This window comes from Pinus tabuliformis, chromosome Q (assembly GCF_031772625.1).
Source record: "Pinus tabuliformis cultivar Carrire ecotype Pingquan chromosome Q, CPIR1, whole genome shotgun sequence".
Taxonomy (NCBI): Eukaryota; Viridiplantae; Streptophyta; class Pinopsida; order Pinales; family Pinaceae; genus Pinus; species Pinus tabuliformis.
In genome coordinates, this window is record NC_142296.1 from 387968829 (window position 1) to 387993005 (window position 24177).

Here is a 24177-nt window from a genome sequence, read left to right on the forward strand (position 1 = left end):
AGGAGTTCTAGCTGTAGAGAATTCTCTTCTTATCCCATGTTCTTCACAGAAATTGAAAAATTCATTCGAGGTAAACTCCCCACCTCTGTCAGATCTGAGGCACTTAATTTTGTATCTTGATTCATTTTCAACCAAGGCTTTGAAGGATTTGAATTTTTCGAATGCTTCATCTTTGTGCTTCATTAGTCCTAACCAGACAAACCTGGAGAAATTGTCAATGAATAATATCAAGTATTCTTCTCCTCGAGGTGTTCTTTTTCTGAATGGACCACATGTATCTGTATGTACTAGCTCAAGAGGCATGCTAGCTGATCCTTCCTTCTCTAGAAAATTAGTTCTGGTTTGCTTTCCAAACTGACATGATTTGCATATGGTGTTGTCTGGAATTTTGATATCTGGAAGATCACGAACTGCCTGATATTTGCATGCTTTCCTTATTTGTGAAAAGCTTAGATGCCCCAACCTCCGATGCCATAGCTAGTGTTCATCATCCTTGCTTAGATAGCATTGTTGTTGTCCTTCTTCAAATACGTATAGATTATTTGGAGTTCTTTTACCTTTGATCACCGTTTTACCTGTATCAAGATCACGAACAAGACATCCATTTGTTCTAAATATCACCTCGGTATCTTGATCACACATCTGGCTGAAACTTAGAAGATTATGTTTCAATCCATCAACATACAAAACATTTCCAGCCTTGACCTTTTCTTTTAACTGAGCAGTGCCTTTTCCTTTTATAGTTGCAGGAGTATCATTTCCAAAAGAAACTTTCTTTCCCTTTTCTAGAGCAGAATATGACTCAAGTTTTTCTTTATCACCTGTCATATGCTTCGAACATCCACTGTCAATGTACCATAGATTTTCCTGTCCCTCTGCATAGAATGCTATCCCACATCTTTCTGTTTGTGGTTCCTATATTCCCCATGTTTTGGTGTTTGAGGCTTGTTCCTTTGTCTGCTGAAACCTGCTCCTGCATTCAGAATCTTCATGACCAAAGCTATTGCAAATAGAACATTCAACTTCATTTTCAAGAGCCGAAAATTTGTTATAGGTCCTTTTTGTAATCCCGATCATACTTCTTTGTTTTTGAGCTTCTCTAGTCATGATTGTTTTATATGCAACACATTGAGCTGCTTTGTGACCAAAGTTATGGCAAGAGAAACATTGTCCATTGAAGAAATTTCTGTGGTTATCAAATCTACCGGCCAAATGATTGTAATTTCTATTGTCATCCATTCTTGAACTAAATTGAGAAGATTTTACCTGTGGATGGCTGTAGCTTTTGTTCACCCTCAAAACGGATTTCCCTTGATAGTCTGTGTTTGCAATTTGTCCCTGCCTTGCCTGATGGTCTTCATTGTGCTTTTGCTCATTCCTTCTTGCTGCATCAAGATAACTTTTTGAAGTGGTTGCTTGAGAAGTTTTTCCATTATAGCCCATACCTGTCTTGTTTAGTGGAGAACGCTGTACATTGATAATCTCATCCAAAGTTTCAGATCCTTTGAAAAACTTAAGATTAATAGCTTTTGTTTTCTCAATCTCTTTTCTAAGACCAACAATTTCAACTTCTAATTTTTCAAGATGTTTTTCCTTTTCATCAATTTGAAATTGTAGAGTATCAATGATCATATTCTTTTCTTCTATACATCTCTTGAGTCTAGTAATTTCTTCAAAGAGGCTATCCACATCTATAACATCCATATAATCATCATCTTCAAATGCCATTAACAGTTTATAGTCATTACCTTGTTCATCTTCATCACTAATCGATAGACCATCACTATCTTCATGAGTGTAGTAACTTTTCTTGTTTGCACTCTGTTTCTTGTTCCATCTAGCAGGTTCCTTTCCTTTATCCTTATAAGGACATTTTGCAGCATAATGACCTACTCTTCCACAAGCAAAACATTTAAAAGGTAACTTACCTTTGAACCTTCCATAACCCCTTTGAAGATTTCTGACAAAATTTGATTCTTCTTCTTCTTCTTCTGGCATGTGACTTGCTTCATAGTAATCTCCTTTGCCTGAAGCCTTGAAAGCCGCTTCTCTTCTGTCTGATGGACCTCCCTTTCTCATTTCATAAGCAGTTAGAATTCCATGTAGTTGAGACATGGTGAGAGTTTGTAGATTTTCTTTTTCCTCTATAGCAGACACTTTAGATTCAAACTTGGGGGACAAGGATCTTAGGACTTTTTCAACCACAATAGCCTCTTTTATTTCTTCACCCAAGTTTTTCATGCAGTTAAGAATTTCATCTACCCTAAGGAAATAGTTAGCCACAGTTTCATCATTATACATTCTGAGATTCTCATACTGAATCCTGGAAGTTTGAAGTTTAGCACGCTTTACCTGTTCGTCTCCTTCATAGCTCGTGACAATTTTGTCCCATATTTCTTTTGCAGATTTATAGTGCATTACCTTCACGAATTCTGATTGGGATAAGCATCCCAATAGAGTATTGACTGCTTTCGCATTTTTTTCATATTTCTTCTTCTTGGCCGAATCTGTAGGAGTAGCTGAAGGAAAAGTGTAGCCTGTCTCTATGATATCCCAAACTTCTGTACCAAGAGATTGAAGATAGGCATTAACTCTTATCTTCCAATAATTGAAGTTCGTCCCATCAAAAATTGGTGGCCTGATTGATGCTTCTCTCTCGTAGTTGCTCATGATGAATGATCTACCTTCAAGCGATCAAGCTTCTCTGAAGAACTTGGCTCCGATACCAATTGTTGAAAATAATACTGAGAGGGGGGGGGTGAATCAGTATTATCAAGTTCTTTTAACAAATCTTCCTTATTTACACTTTGAATTATTTTTGCATATCAGTACCATAAAATAATGAGCATGAACAAGAAAAACAGATAGTCACACCAAAGAACACCAGATATAAGGTGGAAACCCAATGTAGGTGAAAACCACCTGCTGCAATATGTCTCTATCTTCTTTCAAATTAGAAACTCCTGTTACAATGATTTTGTATTGGTGCAGTCCTTTACCAGTACGCAGGCTGCAACCTGCAGAGAGCTACAACTCTCTCTCGTTTTCCAGTCTCTCCTGGAAGGGAGATACAACCCCCTACTTCTTTTCTTTCAAGGACCACTTTTCATAAATTTTCAAATTGGATCCAACAACAACATTGAAGCTCATAATCAAACAAACTTCTGAATCACCCAATCACCAGATCCATACATATACAATGATATTATGAGAGTTATCAACCAGATCTAGTACATAGAGATAAGTCTTTAATCATGTTGTTATCTGAACTCAATACCAGTAACCAAACATCAGTTATGCACCCAAAACCCTGCAGAATAGTCAAAGGCAGTTAAAACAAATTTTAAGCAGGGATCGCAACTTCACTTATTTAGATATGCGGATATCTGTACTACCTCCGCACCTGCGCCTTCTGTGGCGCCGCGACCACCGCACCTGCGCCTTCTGTGGCGCCTCCGCACTGTGCCTTCTGTGGCGCCTCTGCACTGCACGTTCTGTGGCGCCTCCGCACTGCACCTTCTGTGGCGCCTCCACACTTCTGCAGCTGCAGCGCTCGAGAGATCACCCTTCACAGATTCGCTTTCAACTTCCCTTTCATAGATCAAACTTTTAAAACAATAACCCAATATTTCAGATCTTAAGATATTCGATTTGCAAGAATGAATTAGCCAAGTGATCTCCTTTGCTTTATATAGGCAAGCTTCTTCCTAAAATCATGGATCAATAGCATAGATAACCAATACAAGGGGCCCAAAAACATGGGGCTCAATAATACCAAGGCCTAACCACCATGGACCAAAGGTAAGTTCTCCAACATATACACACTTTTGACGAGGTACCATGGTCCAAAACCGTAGGTTCAAATACCAAGGACTAACTACCATGGACCAAAGGTAAGTTCTCCAACATGAAAGTGCGTGAACTTTTTCTCTACATGAAATAAACTTTTCTCTACATGAAATAAACTTTTCTCTGCATAAAAGTGCGTGAACTTTTCTCTACATGAAATAAACTTTTCTCTGCATATAAGTGCGTGAACGTTTCTCTACATAGAATAAGATTTTCTCTGCATATAAGTGCGTGAACTTTTCAGCACTATAATTTATCATCTGAGATGAGCGGGTTGCCATCAAGTACAACATATGTATCATAAAGCCATACCAGAATCATAATGCCAACAACCTCTACTTAAAGTGACATTTTTTTGCTCAAAAATTAAAATTAAAATTAAGAAAAGAAAATTTAACCCCAATATTGACAACATTCTCAAATAAGAATAAATTAGCCTCAATAGTAGTAACATAAGCTACCATGGAAATTGATATTTTGAGCTAATCTAAAATTAACCTATTAAAATTATTTTCCAACTACTCTTTTTCCTTTCCTTCTGAGTTTTATTTGTTAAGTTGTATGTATTAAGAGGCATTGACATCATCATCATATGTGCTTCAAAATTTGCTTACAACACGGCTCAGTGAAGTTGATGTTATACATGATGGTCCCACTTTGGAGAATAGCATCAGTGAGTTGGATGACATCATGGATGTTGCAGGCATGGTGTTTATCCAAGCTAACAAGCAGATACAGAAGTTTCAATCTCTTCTGATTATTTGGTTTGGCCAATTTCTTTCTTTATAAAGCTTTCTAAATTTGGTATGACTTGGTTTTTGAATAATGGTTCTCGATTTTGAGTTTATGGAGAGTGGATTTAAAAAAATGAAAAGATTGAATCAAATTTGAAGAACTGCATGCCGTTTTACCCTCTGATATTAGCCAATTGATATAACTCCCCGTCTGCACAGAATCCAAATTGGGGAAACTTCTGTGGTTAATGTAATGTATGTTGTTTGGGTATTTTATTTCCCATTTTCCCCAAAATTGTGTGGCCATTGGACATGAAGATTCCCAACCTCCATTGGGTTTTGGTGCACTGTTGGGGTTGATAGAGTGTTAAGCCATCCACTGGGGTTGTGTTGTGCCATATCTTGTAGGACATAGGTATCAAAAACATTAAAGTTGGGTGCAAGTCTCAGACAATTTTGGCTCAAATGTGTATACCTCACGAGGAAGTTTGTTTTCAGTGGTGAAGCTCCTCAGGATATGTTTTTGGAAGCATTTAGACAATTGTATTAAGAAATATCTAGTTTATTAAAATTAGGTCTGATATAAATGGAATTGAAAGTGTACATCAAATTTGAAAGGAAGAGGATCTTCTTCCCGTTTGAAGGCCTCTACTAGTTGAACCTTATCATCTGAATGACTGTGAGAAAAATAGGTACAGGTAGTTAAAAAACATATAAACGAAACTTATTATTTTTTAAGCCTTTCTCTCGAGACTTAAAATTTTAGTAGGGTTGTTTGTTTCAAATCCCAGACATTCACAAACTTTATTAAGATGAGTAAGGGCAAAAAATATGTTTATTTTAGAAAAACCCTTAGTGGGTGTATTTCTCTCAACAAAAGATGAGACAATTCAGTCTAGTAAACCTATTTTTGTTTTTTTTAATAATGCTTCCTTATACTACAATGGTGAGCATGCACCACGTATTAAGAGGTGGGGGATTATTTAACTTGTTGGGTGTTCATCTAGCCTCACATTAACAACCATGGTAGCTCAACCAATGTAATGACCTTGTTGTTGGAGTGCGCTGGCCATTTGAGGAAGTGAAACCAGGTAGGATCTCTACCCTTGCTCCCTTTATTCCCATTATGCTTTTAGGCTACATAAGTCAAACATTTCCTTAATTTTACTTGAATGAGAACTTGTTCCTTGTTTTCCTTGTATAAAGGAGGGTGAAAAACAATCTTCACTAAAAATCTATGCCTATTCACTTAATGTTATTGACACTATCAAGTATTAGGAAAGGAAAAATATGGAAAAAAAATTTGGTAGTTTGTAGGTTGAATGGACCTAGTATAGAAGATGTGATTTAACTAAAAATAGACTATATGGTGATCAAGAACACCCCCACAGATTCCCCCACCATTTGGATCCTGTAGACTGTTGACACCTAATCCGAAACGGATGAGGTGAAGTCGGACAGTCATCTAGAAGATGAACTGATCCGTTTTATATGTGTATAAATAAAGTGCTGGCTAATGAATAAATCAATCAATCAGTGTTTTCTCATTTAATTGTTTTCTTCCGCTCATTGCTGGAGTTACCCTGGCCTGACATGGTATCAGAGCCCAGGTCCCAGTCCCTTAAATTAGCTGTAACTCCTGCCTCTGCCTCTGCGCTCTCTGGCCTGAATACGCTGCCTCTGTCGCTGCCCCTCTCTGCGCTGCCTCTGACATACCTGCTCTGACATGGTATGTCTGACCTGACATTCTGCTCCAGCTTCCGTTTCCACACATCGCGCTGAGACGCTGGCACTTGTGACCGCCAAAGCCTATCCATCTCGACGCTGTACGTTTGGAGTTGAGATAGATCATGCTTGAGATTCTGTGCGAGGTCGGGATTGCCGCTGTCGTGGGAGAGATTGAGATATGTTCAAACAAACCAAAGCATAATACTGCGGTGAAGAACGTTGGTATTGCTGCGTTTTCTTTTAAAGACAAGATTGGTATCACTGCGTTTTCTCATTGATAAGATTGGTATTGCTGCGTTTTCTCATTGATAAGATTGGTATAAGATTGGTATCACTGCGTTTTTTAAAAGGACTATTCTCGGCAAAGAAATCGTGTTGGTATCGTTTTTTATCGTTTTTTAATCTGTGGTTAGAATTGGCATATAGCTGTGGTGACAGCTGTGGTAAGAACTGGCATGAGTCGCAGCCCTTCTTGGTACTGTGGTGACAGCTGTGGTAAGAACTTCCGGAGAGCAGCAGCGGTAGAAGAACGGAGCAGAAGAGTGTTAAGTGGAAATTGCAATTGAAAAATGAGCAACCCGAGCGCGGTGACATTTCTGTCAATATAGCTGTGGTGACTGCGTTACGGAAGTGTGGAACCCATGATGTGGGTGCGCCCAAGTGTGAAACTGTGTGAAACTCTGTTGGTATTGAGAATGGAATCCCGCGTTCATTCCAGCAATTCATTGCCAGACATCTGTGGCAACGAAGAGCGCCCTCTCTTTTAAACTGTGATATATTGATATATGTTTTGTTGTGAGATATTGATGCGAGATATAAGATATAAGCAGTGAGCGCTCTCTTTTAAACTGTGATATATTGATATATGTTTTGTTGTGAGATATTGATGCGAGATATAAGATATAAGCAGTGAGCGCCCTCTTTTTTAAACTGTGATATATTGATATATGTTTTGTTGTGAGATATTGATGCGAGATATAAGATATAAGCAGTAAGCGCCCTTGATTTTTTCATTGAGACAATGATATATGTTGAAGATACAGCGCTTTCCTTTTTCTCTATTGAACAGTGATATATGTTGAAGATACAGCACTCTCCTTTTTCTCTATTGAACAGTGATATATGTTGAAGATACATATGAGCGCTTTCTTTTTCTCTGTTGAACACTAATATATATATAAGATTTTTTTTCCAGCAGAAGTCTTGCTGTGACATAAGGATTTTTTTTCCCAGCAGAAGTTTTCTATCAACAGAAGCTTTTTTGGCAGAGATAATTTTTTTTACAGAATGCATTCAATCATTTCTATGGTCGGAATAGTTCTCACTGGCAAGGAGAACTATTCTGAATGGTCTCAGATGGTAAAACACACCCTCATCTACAATGAGCTGTGGAAAGGTGTGTGTGTCGGAGAAGAAGACAGAGACCCTGTGCAGCCCACATCAGACAAAGAACTCGCCATTTGGGAAAACAAGAACAGCAAAGCCTTTGCATTGATCGCAGCATCTGTCAATGAGGAAGTAAGTCGTCATATTTCCTGCTATTCCACTGCTTTTGAAGCTATACAAAAGCTGAAAGAACTCTATGATACACATTATGCACTTGAAGTTGTGCAGCTCATGATTAAACTCTTCACTCTTGAACTGAAAAATAATGATCCTCTTGCTCTTGCATCTGAAATAAAGTCTATAATGCATGATATAAAATCCACTAAGGTTGAGCTGGATATCTCTCTTATTGCCTTTCTCAAAGCACTCTATCCTACCTACTCCAATTATCTTGAGTCTTTACAAGAAAATGGAAACCTTAAAGATATAACTTTTGACTCTCTTGTGAAAAAGTTTGCTGAAAGAGAGAAAGCCTTTGGAAAGAAAACAGTCCCTGAATCTTCTGAAGAGACTGTTTGCCTTGCTCACAAAGAAAAGCATCCTGCTCAAGATTCTGCAAGAGGAAGAGGTGGACGAAGAGGAAGAGGAAGATACTTCAGAGGCAGGGGGGGCAGACATTCTCAAGCAGAAAAGGCAGATCTGCATTGCATTCGCTGCAAACGAAATGGATCACATGATGCTTCTACATGCAAGCTACCATGGGACAAAGTTGAGCAGAGAAGAAATCAGCAGAAAGGTAAAACTGATGACTCAGACAAAGGTAAAGCACCTGAATCTGCACACTATATTGAGGCACAATGTAATATTGGAGTAAATGAAGATTTGTTTAATGCTTCACTTGCTTCTTCGAAAAATGACTGGTTGCTTGATTCAGGAGCAACCTGTCATATGACTCATAGGAGAGATTTCTTTGAAGATTTCACTAACAATGTTGATGGAGCAGTATACTTTGCAGATCAGTCAAAAATCAAGCCATCAGGGCTTGGCACAATCAGGCTTAAACTGCCTGGTCTTCCAGACTTTCTTCTGGATCATGTTCTATATCTCCCACAGCTGAAGAGAAACTTGCTGTCCCTGGTTCACATTCGCCAGCAAGGTCACTCCATTCACATGTTTGATGGCAAGCTTGAGGTAAGAAAGGCATCTGACCACTCACTTGTCATGAGGGGTATAGAAGAAGAAAGACTCCTTAAACTGCAAGGAACCTCTGTTCATGCACAGCATTTCTCATATATTTCTCATCATGAAGAAGGTGCACTTCCATCAAGTTTATTATGGCATGCTAGATTTGGGCATTTAAACTATGATAGTCTCCGCTTGTTGAAGAAAAATGGTGTTGCTGGTTTGCCTACAATTCCTAGAAAACATAAACAATGTGATGCTTGCATTCTAGGAAAGCATAGCAAACAGTCTTTTCATGATTCACATTCAAGAGCACATAGGAAGCTTGAACTTATTCATTCAGATTTATGTGGTCCAATGCCTATTCCTTCTGCAAATGGAAATAAATATATCATGACATTTATTGATGATTACACCAGAATGTGTTGGGTTTACTTATTGAAGAACAAATCTGATGATTTTCAAACATTTAAGAATTTTCATAAGTGGATTGAAAATGATGCACAATCTCATATTGGGTCTATTCGCACTGATAATGGAAAAGAATATACATCAAATGAATTTGAACACTATCTTCGCCAACATGGGATTAAACATCAAACAACTGTGCCTTATAATCCTCAACAGAATGGTGTAGCTGAAAGAATGAACAGAACAATTTTGAATATGGTACGATCCATGCTTTTCTTCAAAAATGTAAAGACAATGTTTTGGGCTGATGCTGTTCTATGTGCTGCATATATAAAGAATAGATGTCCATCTAGTGCTATAAGAAACAAGACTCCTTATGAATTATGGTATGGACATGTTCCTTCGGTCAAACATCTCAGGATATTTGGTTCCACCTGTTATGCTTTAATACCAAAGGTACATAGAAACAAACTTGGTGCAAGAAGTCGTAAGTGTATCTTCCTGGGGTATTCAAACACATCTAAAGTATACCGCCTTTATGATGAAGTAAATAAAAAGTTTGTTTTATCTAGAGATGTCATTTTTCTTGAATCATCCAAATCTGACAATGTTGTTGAGCGGCAACTTGATCGCTTGGATAGATTCACAAAACCGAAATCATTTCAAGAGTTTGATAATCAGATTCCACATCTTGAAGGGGGGATTCCTATACTAGATCAACATGTGGAATCTTCTTCTGAAGAACAATCTCCCCTGCATGACACTCCAACAACGGATGATGCTTTAAGTGATGTAATTGATAGAATTGGGAGACTCAATCTTGATTCAGACCCAACTCAATCAACAGAACAGCCTGGACCATCTCAGAAAGGTCCCCCAAAGTGGCTGACAAAGACACTTGAAAGTGTTCATCCTGATGAAATTGGAAAAACAGGAACCCGAAATTGAAACCGACAAGATGGAGGTGATGTAGATAACTCTAATTCACCTGTTGATATGGATGTTACTTATGATTGTGAATTGAACTTGTCTACAGATTTTGAACCAACTTCCTTCAAAGAAGCTGCTTCTCATGATGAATGGAAAGAAGCAATGCAGAAGGAGTATGATGCCCTCATAAAGAATGGCACTTGGAAGCTGGTTGATCCTCCATTTGGAACCAAACCAATTGGCTGCAAGTGGGTCTACAAGAACAAGTACAAAGCTGATGGCTCACTTGACAAGCACAAAGCTAGGCTTGTGGCAAAAGGTTTTGCACAGAAGGAAGGGGCCGATTATGAGGAAACTTTTGCTCCCACAGCAAAATGGGCCACCATCCGGACACTCTTTGCACTAGCTGCTCAGAACGGTTGGAAAGTCCATCAAATGGATGTAAAAACTGCATTCTTGAATGGAGATCTAAAAGAGAATGTTTTTATGTCCCAGCCTGAAGGATTTGCTGTGAAAGGACATGAACACAAAGTATGCAAACTTGTGAAGTCCTTTTATGGCCTCAAACAAGCACCACGAGCCTGGTATGAAAAACTAACTGAGCATCTTCTGAAACTCAACTTCAATCATTTTGATCTTGATGATGCAACTTTATTTGTCAAGAAAGTTGGAAAAACAGTTGTATATCTTGTGGTATATGTATATGATCTTTTAATGACAGGGAACAATGAAAGCTATATTGCATCCATAAAGAAAGAATTAGGAAAAATCTTTGAAATGACTGATTTGGGCTATGTTCATTACTATCTTGGCATTGAAGTAACCCAACATCCAAAGTCCATATTTCTTTCTCAAAAGAAATACATTGGAGATTTGTTATACAGATTTGGCATGACAGAGTGCAATCCCCTCTCTACTCCAATGGAACAAAACTTGAAGCTCACATCTACTGAAGGAAAGGAATTTGAGGATGCAACAAAGTATAGACAGCTTGTAGGAAGTCTCATCTACCTCACTACTACCAGACCAGACATTTCATTTGTTGTTGGAATCCTCTCCAGGTTTATGCAAAGGCCTTGTGAGGGACATTGGTCTGCTGCAAAAAGAGTTCTAAGGTACTTGAAGGGAACTCAAGACCTTGGAATCAAGTATACACAGGTGAACGACTTCAACTTGATTGGATACTCTGATTCAGACTTCGATGGAGACAAAGAAACCGGGGTATCTACTTCAGGATATGCTATGAGTCTTGGATCAGGAGCTGTCTCCTGGAGATCACGCAAACAATCAGTACCAGCAGATTCCACAACAGAAGCAGAATACGTGGTAGCAGCTGAAGCAACGAAAGAAATTGTGTGGCTCAGGAAAATTCTTGAAGATTTGCAGGTAAAACAAATACAATCAACTCCACTCATGATTGATAACACATCTGCAATAAAGTTGGCCAAGAACCCAAAGTTCCATGATCGTACTAAGCACATCAATACTAAATATCATCTGATCCGACATCATGTTGAGGCCAAAACAATCCATCTTCGTCATTGTTCCACAAACGAGCAAATTGCAGACATCTTCACCAAAGCGCTTGGAAGAGAAAAGCTTGAAAAATTCAGAATGATGCTTGGACTCACCAACATCCCTTCAGATTAAGGGGGGGAATGTTGACACCTAATCCGAAACGGATGAGGTGAAGTCGGACAGTCATCTAGAAGATGAACTGATCCGTTTTATATGTGTATAAATAAAGTGCTGGCTAATGAATAAATCAATCAATCAGTGTTTTCTCATTTAATTGTTTTCTTCCGCTCATTGCTGGAGTTACCCTGGCCTGGCTAAAATGAGTCTAAAAATATTCTCGAAGTGTAAACCATGGTCCCCAAAATCAACTAGGATGATGTTTAGTGTGGTTGTCCATTTGCAACAGGTCAAAATTCCTTATATGGAATGATATTTTAGGCCCAACACGAAAACAAAAAGCATCGAATAAATATTACACCACCTTTGGATATTGTTTGCTTTATGTTTATTTAGGAACCACAAATTTCAATTTCAGTTTCTCAGTGAGTCATTGGAGTTGAGTGATTGTAGTTAAGTTAATGTCCATGCTTCTTTTAATGCATGAGCACAATAGTGCAAGCAACGTGCAATAACGAAAATAAAATGGATTATCCATGACACTGTTAACATGAAAAACTGAATTATGACCAAACGTTTACAAGAGAAGAAAAGTCTAGTCTTTTACCAAATCTATCAGTATATTCTAATTCCAAAAACTAAAATTTCTATTATCAAAATATTCTTGGTCGCAACATTAAAAATTCTACAAAACAGTTATGGGAGGTGGCATCCATCTACCTAGTCCGGAAAATGTGTGAAGCTTTTAGTTAAACTGACATGAATTCCTCTTGTGACAAGACAAGTGACACCTGCAACAGAAGAACCAATTGATCTATGTGAATTTCTATCAAACCGATCATGTGAAGGTTCTCAACTAGATCTTTTGTTACATAAACTAGAAGCAATTATGTTATTACTAACACTTATCTCCCTATAGCCTTGGCCATGAATGTTGTATAATATTTTTGTGATTACAACCAACATACTCATCATGTCATGTCCTTGAACTGCATTTTTCTCTACCGATGACCACAACCCAAGGGTTGATGACCATTTATATATGTGTGATACAATAGGAAATAACTACTAGAAGTTACTCATCACATGAACATGTCTTGGAAGAGCATTTGTGTATGTTAATAGCCATGAACAAGGGGGTGATGACCATTCATATATGTATGATACATAAAAAAATAACCTACTAGAACTTGAATGAAATTTCACTTGAGGACTTGTACACCAATACATTTGGCAATGGATCCTGACATTATCTCCAACTGCTATGCTCCAAATACTAGATTAGGCCCCAACAAAAAAGTGGGTCTTAATGACCACTCCACATAAAGATTTATGAATGTCCAAAAAATTAGCAAAATAAGATGGCTTTCCCTCAAATTCCCATTTTAACACATTTGTTACCATAACTACCTACTTGGAAAGCTATAAATGCATGACCATGGGAATCCCATACTTTAGAGAACTTGAATTGCTAATCCATTCTTTTTTCCATACAAATTATTATAATTAACTTCCAGGAGAGTTTGTTGTAATTCTTCACTGATATTGATATATTCATATTTGTATAGTAAAGAATTTTCTCTCATTCTTTTTCTATATTGAGATTTGTATGATAAATAATTTACTCCTAATGGTGCAATGAAGTTGGTTTCAAAAGATTCGCCACTATATAGTGTAACAACAATGGGAATCTAGGACTATAGAATCACTATGTGGACCACAATTAGTCCACCCCCTATTTTTATTTTTGATAAATTTTAGAGACATTAATTGAGCATGATATTTGGTTTGATTTCTCAATCCAACTCTAAGTTAATGCTACAAGATTCACTATATAAAACACTTCTCCCTACTCCATAGAACTAATTGTCATTGTCAAAATATGCCCATGCACCATCCTTACTGATGAGCACTAATATTGTACCAACAATGCTGCAACTCTTGGGCTACCAGCTTTACTTTATCAACCCAGGGTTTGTACAAACTTGGAGGTGATAGTGCTATATACACAAGTAAAAGTGATGGTTCTGCCTTTTGTCATTGTTCAGCTGGCGAGAGGCCACTATGGTTTTCAAGCCAGACTTCTATGGGTTGAGAAGAAGCTTGGTTCCCTGATGAAAGAAATAGAAATCTACTCTAAGAGAGAACTAGTCTTCTACAATAATGAAAAAGATTGAAATTCAATGCCAAGGCACACCATTCGCTAATTAACTGCTAAGAGCTATGCTTTGCAATGATGCTAAATTAACATGAACAAAATGCTACTACCCTAAGCATGGAAGTTGAAAACATCAAGCACAATTATTATGCATGTAAAGGATTGTAATAAATCTATTTTGTCTTTTTATGCTTTTCATGAAAAATCAGGTGTATAAACTAATCTCTTTTGGTGATGTGGCAAGTGGTTTAGGGATGCTGATGGTTGGTTGGAAGGTTCAGGAGATGGTTGGAAGATTTGGGGGACCCTTGGGTGACCTTGGGAGGCTTCCTAAATGTTTTCCCTCAATTCGGTCTCAAAACAGGCTACTACAAGAAAACCTACAGGATGTACTAGAAACCTATAAGATTCCTTGTATTTCTACAGCATGCATCCATGCACAAAACGATGGGTGCTGGAGGTGATGGAAATATTAGGGAAGGTGGTTGATGTGTGTAATGGAGTGAGAAGAGGCCTAGGATCACTCAGAACCCAAAACCAAGTTTAGGAGATGGTTGGATTTGCTCAAAATGCTTGAGGAAATTTCTATATAAAATGATGAAAATAGTGAAGGTTTTCATGAAAACAAGGAATGCCTATGGGGGGATGAAATTGGAAGCTGGTTGATGGCTATGATATTTTTGTCTACTTCTGAAGTACCTGCTCTGCATCAAACATGTGTAATTTCCAAAAAGTCATGTAACAAAAAGAATTATCATGAGCTAGAAAAGCAGAATTTAATGAACTAACTGTCCACCTTATGCATGAAGAACTTCCTGAATAAAATGGAATCATGGATAAGATCTACTGCAATAATAAAGATATAAGAGATGGAAATGAAATCCTACTTTTGAAAAATGATCAAATGCTAGTTTAAGTACAACAACCTCTAAATATCATGAGAGAAATGGAAATTTGTCTTTTTGGGCTGCATAAAGGTCCTTTCCTTAAATGATTATCCCAGAAGGAAGAAATGAGGCCAAGGAACCTACTGGAAGCTTTGTGGAGCCTCTTTTATCCCTTCTAATCTGCTACTAAATTAAGGCACAAATGGAAACAAACTAATAAACAATTAATCAAATATACACTACTTGCAATGAAATACTTCTAAAAATAGTTTAACCATGAATATATGAAACTAAGCTAAGCATAAAGATACAAGAAGAGAAGCCTTTGCTGCTATGGTTGGGCCCTAACCCAAGAGCTTCAGCCGTCTAAGTTAACTCAGTAGTGAATCAAGAACAAACTCATTCTTATTGCCAAAACAAAAAATTACATCAAAAAGTCTTCCACAAGTCTGGAGCTCGAAAATAGATAGAGTTTTACAACAAAAATTCGAATCCTAATGAGGCTCTAGGCCTCTCTACTTATACAACTGAATTCCCCAACGAATTCCTTAAATTTATGGAGGATCAGCTCCCAAACTCGAGATGAAATAACTCTTTTTCTATCACTTGCTCGATTGCCTTCTAATCCTCATGATTTGGCTGCTTGCACTTTGAGCTCATGGGATTAATGGAGGAATATTCGAATGTGGAAGAAGTAAATGAGGAGGATTTACCTCCTACAATCTCTCTCCCTTGTCCCATTCAAGTTTCAAACCTTAGTCTTTGCCAAAATTCCTTGATTTTCTCTTCCAAACCTGCATTCAATGCATATTAGTCCACTAGGGATAATACCCCACTCTAATTCATCTCATTAAACAAAATATAATCAAAACATGTAAGAATTTGTGAGAAAAGTTGGTTTGACTAAGCTAGGAGGTGAATTAAGGACCATACAATTACCCAATGATGAGGCTCATCATCACCCACCTACTGAAAGTGTTGCTCATCCTCTGAGAAACTCAACCAGTATCCATGTCCTTCATAGCTCTAGTGGCCCCCTTAACATCCCATGCCTCTAATGTGGTTTCCTCTTCTTGTTCTTAGAAACCTGCTTTCTATTCTACCTGCTCCCATTACCTCCTTCCTTGTTCTTCCTTCCTTCCTTCTAGCATTCCCAAGAGTAGTGGTGGACTAAGTTTCAAGCTAATCTAATTGACTTTGAGCCTTTGCATAGATTTCTTGTACATGGGTGTCATGTTCAGTGCTTCTCTCATTCTTTGAGGGGAGTGGTACTCTCTAATCTTTAAATTGTATGGCAATGTGTTCCATCTCCTCAGTAAAGCATGTATGATGTCATCCCTTAACAACCTGAACATTTCCTAAAAATGTGAAATTGCTTGCTCTTGGGCAACAAGGTACCTAGGTGCAAGTTGAGGATCATTTGCAATTAAATTGTGTGTGCTAATGAGGGCCATTGGATTGGACTGCTCTGCTCTGATCATAAGGGGCTTTGTTTGTTCTTTTGCCAATATCTTCTTCATTTCTGCAACCCTTGCTTCCTCACGGTTCATCCGTGACGCCAAAGGCATCAACTGTAAATATCTTAGCTTGGAATTAGGGTCCCATGCATTCATGTCTGTTAAGGCCATGTTATGCAAATAAAATTCAGACATCTTGGCCCTCTCTTCCAATCTACTTTGATCAAAAAGATCAATGAAATATCTATAATCTTGAAATGGCATAGTGCCTCTCTGTGCTAGGGTCTTGATCTGGAACTGTAACCACGGTTCCTTAAGGTAAAGGGAATATGATTTAGCTAGCATCCTACACTGGATTTCTTCCAAAGAGAGACTATCCATACATGCCAATTAGTTCTCTCTTTCTTGCAGTTGTCCTTTAAACCATGCATTTTCTGTCTCTAACTGATTTCTCATTATGGCCTCCCTGTCTCTCAAGCTACTTATTTCTCTGCCCATCTCCTTGAGGTTCTCCTCCATGTGACCAATGTCTTCCACCCACTTGGATTTGGCATTTTGCATCCACTGATGAGTTCTGGCTCTCTCCTTTTCAAGCTCAAAGAATAGTGGAATAGCAAATTTTTGTGGAATCACCCTGCCCCCTTCAATTAAACTGTAGTAGGAGTCAAGGTTAGGTTGGGGGCTAGGTTGCTTTAACTTTGGGTCCTCTTCTTTAGTTTCTTGTTGTAGGCTTCCCTCCTTATCCAATTTTTGAGTCTCATTTAGGTTTAGCAGACTATCCTATAGGACTGCTTCAGCTTCCTGTAGGTCCTTATGTGTATGTTGTAGAATTTCTTTTCCTTTGGATGAGGTGGATCTAGTTATAGGTCTTCTCACATAGGTGATAGGAGACTTAGGAGAGGCATTTACTCCTATTGTTCAGGTGAGTCCTCGATCAAAATGGGAATTTTGGTTGGTGTTTGGGGTTTCACCTGCCTTATCCTTGTGCTTTTACTTGTCCTGAAATATAAGGGTGTCTGCCTCTATATTTTTCCTTTGTGTTTGATAGGGGTGCTAAGAGCAGTGAGGGTAGCTATTGCTTCTCTCTTAGTGGCCTTTGGAGACACCCTAGGTGACTCCTCCTTGTCTTTTGCCTCCTCTTTTTCATTGCCCTTTTCCACTATGTTTTTCTCCTCTTCTTCTCCTTTTAGATCCTCATCTTGATTATCAGTCTCTTCTTTGTCATCTTCCTCTATTTCTTCATCCTCTTCCTTCTCTTTCTCCTCTTCTTCCTCCTCATCTGTCTCATCTTCATCCCTCTTTGCTTCTTCTCCCTTTATTTCAGTTTCTTCATCATCCTTTTCACTAATAGTAGGACTAATGCCATATGTGAGGGCTTCGATATCCTCCTCTGTTTGCATGTATCTAAAAATTTCCCATTGGATAGGAATTTTGAGGTTTTGGAGGGAATCTTTTATGATGATTCTAATTAACCCATGGTGAGCTAACTGTTGGTGGTTTCCCTCATGCACTTTTATGCTTTTTCCTATTAGTGATTGCAGAAGGAAGTATGGTATGCTGAGCCTATGGTGAGGAGGTGTTTCTGCTCCAAACCTCAATTCTTCAAGAAGCCTAAAGTTATACCCATAAACCACACTATATCTACCCTCACATGATATGTATTTGATAAGGCGGTAGCTCACCTCATTCTAGGGGTATAGTAAGCTTACTCTCCTTACTCCATTTTTGTCCTCAATGGGCTCTTCTCCCTCTAAAATGAACTTATTCTTGGCAATCTGGCTATCTCCCTTGTCTTCCTTTCTCCAAGGCACTCCTAGGGGAAGTGTGGTAATTCTAGTTATGAGTTCGGGGGTGATCTCTATGGATAGGACTCTCACCACAACAATGGCATGAATTTTGGTCAGTGGAATGAAGGAGGGAGAAAAATCTCGGGCCACTTCATCATCATACCCTCTTAGCTTTTCAAAATACCCCATCCAATTATTCCTTGTGAATATTTCTAACACTTGAGGGTGTTGGTGGATTCTCACAGTATTAATAGGCTCCCTTCTATTAAACCCCCCTGTCATTTTGTTGGTGAATTTGGAGGAGTTGAGATAGTTGACAGAATTTTTTTTGAATGCAGGAATAAATAACTGACAGAACTGTGGAGACAATTCCATTACACAGCTTCCAAATTCATTCACTACTAGGGGATTTTCTATTCAATTCTCTTTGAAACGGGGAAGGAATTGTATATCCTACCTCTTCATAGTGTTTGTTGTAGCCAACCCCCGTGTTTTCCCCTCTGAAACTCCTCTCGGCCAATCATGTAGACTGTTTGTCTGTATCCTGTAGGTTTCCTATGCGATCGTGTAGGATTTCTTGTGAAATCCTATAGGAAGCCCTACACAAGAGATAGATGGAACTTTCCTCTTCTGGAGGTTGCCTGGGTATGAGAGTGACTTTTTCTAGAGTGAGCCTTGAGGAAATGCATGCAAGAGTGAATGGGGATCAATGAATATTTCTTCTTATGGTCAAGTTATGTGAGGTGGTTTGCTGGCAGCGAAGGCACCTTTTCTATTTTTGGACCATTGGTCCCCACTACCACCTCATCATTTCCCTCTCCTCATAATCAACTCCTAGTTCATGCCTCTGTCAACTTAGTTTTTCTTTTCCTTCTCTTCTCCTTTTTTGACTTGACTGTTTCCACATGTGGGAGGACCAACTATTTTGTCTTCGTTGACTGAACGAAGGTGGCCAAGTTAACTGGCCACCTTTCACTTATAAACCAACTTACTCGTAACCTTTACATCTTTTTATTAAATTATGCAAATGAGAGAGTGAGCGAGATACTTACCTATTGTGCTAACCCTTGCTGTAGTTGTTGAGGACCTGAGGTGCTTACTGTGTGTTGGTTGCATGCTATTTTTTTCTTCCTCTTTTTATTGCTTTTTGATGATTCCTTTGATGTGCAGGTTCCTGGTGTTGATGATTTTGTTGCTGCTGTTACTTTGGAGCTCCTTCTGCTCTAGGACCATCATGTTGGAAGCTTGCTACAATCATGATTTGTATGCTGTGGGATAGGCTACTACGGAATTTCCTACAGGATGTCCTGTAGCTGCTCCTACCTAAGAACTCCTAATCATACACTCTACTGGGATTTTGAGGATGGTGACATGGATTGAGAGGAATACTAGGAGTGTGGAGAAATGGAACATACTCAGGTGCTGCCCCCTTCTGCTCTCTGTTTCATTTTTTTTTCTCTTGAAGATTGTGAAATATATATATATATATATATATATATGTGTGTGTGTGTGTGTGTGTCTATATCTCTCTCTATATATATATATATATATATATATATATATATATAGATAGATATATATATATATATATATTGAAACTGATTTTTTTTTATGGTTTATGCAGCGGTGATGAAAGTCGACATAGGTATGGTAATGAAATGGTGATGTAGGGGTGTTATTTCTTGAACATAGAAACTCATTCTTTTCCCTAGGGTCACTTCCTATAGGATTCCTGAGCCACTCTCATTCCTACAAGATCATCTTGTAGGTTTTCAGTGGATCATGTAGGTTCACAGAGGATCCTGAAGAAAACACAGTCCCCTTGTAAACTAAAGCAAAGGAGTGAAAAAATGAAAGAAATGGTGGAGTGATGAATGACAATGAGTGGAAAAATAAAAATGTGAGTGAAATAGGTTCCTTTTTATCCTCCTTTGTTCTTTGATTGTCCTCCTTGCTGACCTGCAAATAGAAATTTTCATGATTTTTTCTTTTTTCCTCTATTTTTTTTTTTGAAAACAACTAGGATGCGTCCGAGAGGTTTTCATCCTAGTTGTTTGCCTTGGGTGCCTCAAGAGAGGTTTTCACCCAGTGATATTTATATTTCCTTTTTTCTCTTTTTTTCTTTTTTGACACCATTGGGTCGCCTCAAGAGGTTTTCAACCCAATAGTGGGACTTAGGCGCCTCATGGAGGTTTTCACCTGAGTCCTTATTTTTCTTTTATCTCTCAATGTTTTGATGAGGCGGGATCTGAAACTTGCTCCACTACCATCACTATTTTATTGATACCATCAATGAACTCTTGCTTTGACAATGGTCTTTTGTAAACTTTAAATTGGTGTCCATTAACATGTAAAGGAATGGCCTCTTCATCTATGGTTCTGATCTACACTAAACCATTATCATTAAATCCTTCTATAACATAAGGTCCTAGCCATCTTGTCCTTAACTTGCCCTTAAAATATTTATATCTGGAATCATATAACAAGGCCCAATCACCTTCTTGAAATTGCTTATCCTTGATGTCCTTATCATGCTATATATTCCTCTGAATTTGGGTTACCTCTATGTGTAGGAGGGCTTGCATTCTGAACTCATCTAAACCATTTAACTGAATCAATATCTCTTTTTGTGCACTATTGAGATCTAGATCTAGTTGGGCTGCCATTCTTGATGTGTTATACTCAAACTCAATGGATAGCGGGGCCCTTTTCCCATAGACCAGCTCATAGGGTGTGAATCTAGTGGTGGTCTTCTAGGTGGCCTCAACTAGTCTATATGCCCAATATTTCATGTTGTTGTTAACCACTTTGGTGAATATTCCCTCCAGCGCTATGTTGGTCACCTCCACTTGCCCATTAGCTTGTGGGTGATGGGGAGTGGATGTCCTATGCTTGATCTTGTGCTAGCTGAGAAAGTTTTCAATCATGTTGGAGGTAAACTGGCTACCTTGATCAGTGACCAACTCTCTAGGGTATCCAAATTTGTAAATACATGCTCCCTTTAGAACTCAGCTACCTTCTCCTTTGTTGATGCTTTAATTGCCTTGGTTTCAGCCCACTTAGTCAGATAGTCAGTGCACACAATGATGTACTGCTTTTTCTTGGAAGGGGGGTCAATAGGTCCAATGAAGTCCATGCCCACTTGTCAAATGGCTTGAAAGTCACTTCAGGCTGCAGATGAATTTCATCCCTTGGAGTAGGCTTCCCCATCCTTTGGCACCGATCACACTAACTAGTATATATTTTCACATCATGATGAGAAGTGGGCCAATAATAGCCTTCTTGTAACACTTTTAATTTTGTCCTCTTTGATGAAAAGTGTCCTCCACAAGGCCCATCATGACAAGTTAGAAGGATGTCAAAGACTTCCTCCTCCCTAACACACCTTCTCAAGATTTGATCTGGGCCAAGTTTGCAGTGATTGCCCCCAATCAAAGTGAAGGGGGCACTCTTCTTTATAATCTCGCTTTTCTCTTTGGAGGACAAGTTCGATGGGAACTGTGCAGATATCAAATAGTTTGTTATGTCAGAAAACCATGGAGAGAGAATTGAAATGGTGAACAAGTGCTCATCTGGTAACTGGTCATCAACCATTCCCTCTTCACCTGAAGGAAAATTTAATTTGGACAAAAAGTATGCAACAACATTTTCCTTACTAGGCTTATCAAATCAACCATCTTATAATATGAGCATTCACATCGGGTTTGTTCATTAAATATTTGATTGTAGCATGGTCAGTATGGAAAAATGTTTGATAGCCTGTAATATAATGTCTAAATTTTTTCAATGAATGCACAACAACCAGGAGCTCCTTTGCGGTTACTGTATAATTCAGTTTGGCCTTTAACAATTTCTTTTTGATAAAGTAAATGACATAAGGAAAATTTTCATCTATTTGACCTAGGACTACTCCTATGGCTTTGTGTGAGGAATCATCATGAATGTGAAAAGGAAGGGCCCAATTTGGGCCTCAGAGAATTGGAGTAGTGGTTAACCTGTTCTTCAGGATGTCCAAGGCCTCTTGACGACTTTTTGACCATATAAACTTAGAGTCCTTGGCCAACAACCAAAATAAAGGAGAGGTAAACTTGATGAAGTCCTTTATGAAACTTTGGTAGTATCCAGCTAATCCTTGGAAACTTCGGACATCTCTCTGCTTTTGAGGAGGTGGGACCCTTTGAATGGTAGCTATTTTGTTGGGGTCCACCTGGAGTCCTTGTTGAGATATTGAATGACCCAGCGCAGTCCCTGCAGTCATCAAGAATTCAAAATTTTTGGGACTGAGAGACAAGTTCATTTTAATGCATTTTTTCAGTACCTTGCCTAAGTTGGACAAGGCTTCCTCGAAATGACCCCCATAAGGTGTGAAATCATCCGTATAGATTTCTACTGCATCATGGACCAACTCAACAAAGATACTCATGACTGCTCTCTAAAAGGAGGTAGGAACATTGCATAGGCCAAAAGGAAGTACAAGTGAAGTTGGTTTCATCCTGGTCTTCCAGGCTAATCTGGATTTGGTTGTACTTGTTGAATCCATCTAGGAAAGAGAAAAACGTTTCCCTGCCAGGTCATCTAGAACTTGGTCGATGAAAGGTAGAGGGAAATGGTCCTTCTTTGTGGCTTTGTTCAATTCCCTGTAATCAACACAAATCCTCCACTTACCATTTTCCTTGGGAACTAACACCAAAGGGGAGACCCACTCACTTTCAGAGATAGGATAAATGAATCTCGCATCTAGCAATTTTTGTAGTTCTTCTATGACTATATCTTTAAGAGCTGGATTTTTCCTCCTTTGGGGTTGTTGGACGGGCTTGCAACCTTCCTTGATATAAATATGGTGAGTACACACTGAGGGGGTGTACTCCCTTCATTTATTTGTAACTCCAAGTGAAGGCATGCAAATGTTCCTTTAGCATGTTGCACAACTTCTCCTCTTGGAGAAAAGAAAGAGATGGATTGATTTTCAAAGTTTTCTCAGGGCTGAATTCTATAGTTTTGACATGGAGAGGGTTGAAATCATCCATGTAGAGATCAATTGGATGGCTGCTCTAGGTTTCCTTTACTACTTCTTCTAGGGACAATGTGTTGTGAGTTGGACTTTGGAGTAGGTGTTCAATCAAATCATTTTCATCCTGTTGTCCTCCTCCCATGGTTGTTTCTAAGGTATACAGTTGGGTAGTATAAAATTCATCTTCTTCCTCCTCTTCCAACCATAAAGGTAAATCATGTTCTAGAGATGGTTGAGCAGGAGGGTATAGGACTAACTGCTTGGACATATGCCCATTCTTGATGGTCATATTCCCAGCTCTGCAGCTGATTTAAGCATTAGCAGTGGCCAACCAGAGCCTCCCAAGGATGAGAGGGTAACCAATAAGCTTAGCCTTAGGCTAGAGAACTAGGAAATCTGCAGGGTACTCCCAAGAGTTAATGGAGACCATCACATCCTCCAAATTCCCCTCAGGGGTCACTGTGGAGCGGTTTGCAAGTTGCAAGACTATTGTGGTCTTTCTCAATGAACCTTAGAGGTTGAGCTTGAGCATGGTGTCCTTGGTCATCACATTAATGGCAGCCCCAAGATCAATCAAAATGTGTGGGACAATGGTGCCATTGAAGTGCACATCTACTATAGGGATTCCAGGGTCCAAATACTTTGGACAGATTACCTGCCCCAACATTAAGTCTGATAGTTTCCTAATGAAATTAATGGTCTGGACATCTCCTTTTTACCTCCCTAGATGCTTGAAACACTTCTCCTTAATCAAGTTTTTGTAAATAGGTACATCCTTTATGCCTTGGAGAAGTGGAATCTTGACACATAGATTTTTCAATTCTCCCATAAGTTCATGCCTTGGAGAAGTGGAATCTTGACACATAGATTTTTCAATTCTCCCATAAGTTCAATCTCCTCTAGGGTATGCTAGAGTGGTTGAGTTAATCTCTCAGGAAAGGGTGGATTTACTTTAAGAATTCTTTCCTCTCTTTCTTCTTCAACCTCCCTAAGTGGAGGTGGATGCTGGTTATCCAGGAGAAGTCTCCCAGATCTCAAGTTAATTTCCTGGATCTCCACAGCATAAGCTGGATATTATGTCT